Genomic DNA, 3,331 nt, shown 5'->3' on the forward strand with positions numbered 1-3,331 from the left:
AAATGGATAAGTTACACACTTTATCCTCAAATGCTGAAATACTGATGTGTGGTCATCAGTGTGGTGTGGGTTGTCACAGTCTAAACACACAATACCACGAGAGCCCCATGGAGGGACTCAGGAATCAAGGAGGGTCAGGGAAGTTCTCATGGAGGCACTGAGCATAATTAATTCTTAATTACACTGAATGTTAAGGTAGATGTGGGAGAAAGAGGCGGAAATCAAGTGGGAAGTCAGAGAGAGGTGGGGGCATTTGGGCCAAAGAGAACTGCATGAGCAAAGGCTTGGAGGTGAGAGAGACCATGGCGTGTTTGAGGAACCGCACGTGGCCGTGGAGGGGACAGCCTTGGGAAGGGAGGAGGGAGAACAGGTGGAGCCCCTCCTGCAAAGCCTTGGGAGCAGAGGAGGAACTGGGCTTCGTGGTGTAAGCTTGAGGAGCTTCTGCAAGACTGTAAACAGAATGTCTTGGTTAAATGGTCCTTTGTTATTGGTCACTCTGGATACAGGATGGGCAATGGAATGAGGAGACTGGCAAGAGCAGGGAGGACAGGAAGAGGGTGGTTCTGCTTATCTAGGCAAGCCTTACTGGTGTTCTGGCCACAGTGGCATCCATGTGCATCAGGCCCGCACCAGCAGGCTTAACTGAACCCATGGTTCCAGTGGGATGAAGAAGAGTCGACAGCTCCAAGACAAAGCATGACACGACTCAGTTGGCTGCCTGAGATGGATGAAGAAGAAGAATTGGTTAAGATGATGCCCTGGATTTCTGGCTTGAGCAAGTACCAACTTGGAGAAGCCATTAAGAAAGACCAAAAACACCATGAAAGATTCTGAGCCTGGTGTCAGGCCAGTGGAGGTGCCTTGGGGACATGGCCTTGGAAATGTCCAGTGAGTGATTTGTTACCTATTTCTAGAGAAGGAAAAAAAAAATCAGAACTCATCTGGAATGAGTGATCAACATGTTGCAGGTGGCATCTGAAGGCCGGGCACATCTGTTACCTTCCATGGATTAGAAATTTATTTCTCGAGATATAGTCATGGCCATTCTGAGCCAGTCGTTCTCAACGGGGACAATTTTGCCCCTAAGGGATATTTGACAATGTCTGGAGGCATTTTTGGTTGTCACAACTGAAAAGAGGATGCTATTGGAATCTAGTATGTAGAGGCCAAGGATGCTGCTAAACACCTTAGGACGCATAGGGCAGCCCTCCTAGCAAAGTACTATGTGCAAATTGTCAACATGGTAAAGTGACCTGATACATAAAGCAACAGTAAGATCTCAGTGCCTGAGAACTCAGTGTGTTAGCCCAATGGCTGAGTTAATATCACAAATCCCACCTCCCAGCTGAGTGACCAGCTGAGCACTTCACTTGCTCACCCAAGCCCCATTTTTATCACTTTTATTTTTTTTCATGAGAATGAATTTATTGATTATACATGATAAAGGATGATACACAAGCTTCATACCCATCTATAACTTTATCTGGTACCATTATTCAACTTAGATGTATTGGCCAACAATCATCTCTATAGCCAATACTTCCATGATTTTGCTTGGCCAACTCCTATTACCGGTGAACTTCAGGTCAAAACAGTAACCGTCAGTTCAACTACACCAAGGTTTCTGAAGACAATGGTTTCTCCTCCCACACAGGTTGTGAATAAATTTCACATAGAACCTGGCATCACCCTGAAGGAATTCTATCTTCACATTGTTGGGGAAGTTTACCAAAATGGCTTCAGAGTAGACTAACTTTATACAGCACGTTAAAAAAAAAGACATTTATTCAGTGTCATAATCAGACTATTATATTTAGCAATCAACAGCATGGGTGCAAAAAAAAACTGCATTAAAACCCTTTGTTGGAATGCTTTACACTTTCCACAGAACAGAAACTAAAATAACCTGTTATACAATTAGTCATAAATACAGTCCTGGAGTTTTTTTCCCATACACAGGAGCATTGTCTAAAACATGTCTTCTTTGTAGCAGAGAGGCCCTACCACCACTGTGGAGTCCACAAGATCACTGAGTCCACAAATCTCTTATAATCAGTATCTTTCCCGTCACTTCTCTGGCTCTCCTCTTCTGCTAAGCTTTGTTTCCTGGCAGTAATTAAAATTTTCTGCCCCTGGCATAGCCACCGCTGCTATTGGAACAGCCATAGCCACCTTGGTTTCATGGTTTGGCCAAGTATCAGCCTCCACCACCATAGGGGAAAGATTTTCTGCCTCTGAAGTTTCCTTCATTCATGGGTCCAAAATTTGAAGATTGATTGTTGTAATTGCCAAAATCATTGTAGCTTCCACTCCCTCCAAAATTGCTTCCATCATTATCAAATCCATGGTGGCCATCCCCACTGCAATGGTATCAGCCACCGCCACAGCTGCCACCAAAGCCACCGCAACCACTGAAGTTTCCTCCATGACCAAGGTTACCATTCCACCAAAACCACCTCCACCAGCACCACCAAAGTTTCCAGAACGTCTTCGACCTCCTTGGCTGGATGAAGCACTGGCCATCTCTTGCTTCAACAGGGCTTTCCTCACTTCACAGTTGTGGCCATTCACAGGATGGTGTTTCTGAATGACAGTCTTATCCACAGAGTCACGGTCATCAAAGGTTACAAAAGCAAAGCCCCTATTCTCACCACTGTCTTGATCCATCACGACTTCAATCACTTCAATTTTCCCATGTTGCTCGAAATAGTCTCTCAGGTGATGTTCTTCAGTGACTTCTTTAATGCCACCAGCAAAGATCTTTTTCACAGTGCAGTGGGCCCTGGTCTTTGAGAATCTTCTGGAAATGGCTCTCTTTGGTTCCACAACTCTTCCATCCAGCTGATGTGGACTTGCTTGCATGGCTGCATCTGCCTCCTCCACAGTGGCACGTGTGACAAACCTGAAGCCCTTGGAGTGCTTGGTGTTTGGACTTCTTGTCACCACACAGTCCGTGAGCATTCCCATTACTCAACATGGCTCCTCGGACTCCCACAGACTGTGTCAAAGCTCAGCCCTCAGATGAGGAGCTTCCCAGCTGTTTGGGCCCTTCCAGAGACTCCGACTTAGACATAACGGTGGTGGGAAGAGAGACGTTAAAGATGCTTCCTCAGCAGGGTCCATAGGCACAAAGGAGTAGGCTAACGAACATATCTGTGTTTTCTCATCTTTAAAATATGCACAGATCATTCTCACCTCATTAATTTCTTAGGGTGAGCTATTAAATTATTCCATGTTAAAACTTGGCTTAAGTAAGTCCCCAAACCATGTTAGTTTTTTCTCTGTCCTTACATATCCCGAGTCTCAGAAATCTCCTTTCCATGGAGAGCCT

The 3,331-nt window shown here is 45.2% G+C and overlaps 1 pseudogene; it reads right to left on the bottom strand.

The window, feature by feature from the left end:
• Positions 1–2,116: 2,116 nt before the first annotated feature.
• On the bottom strand, positions 2,117–3,073 carry LOC105813371 (annotated as a pseudogene).
• Between the last annotated feature and the right edge of the window lie 258 nt (positions 3,074–3,331).

This window comes from Propithecus coquereli, unplaced genomic scaffold (genome assembly GCF_000956105.1).
Source record: "Propithecus coquereli isolate 6110/MARCELLA unplaced genomic scaffold, Pcoq_1.0 Scaffold28, whole genome shotgun sequence".
Lineage (NCBI taxonomy): Eukaryota > Metazoa > Chordata > Mammalia > Primates > Indriidae > Propithecus > Propithecus coquereli.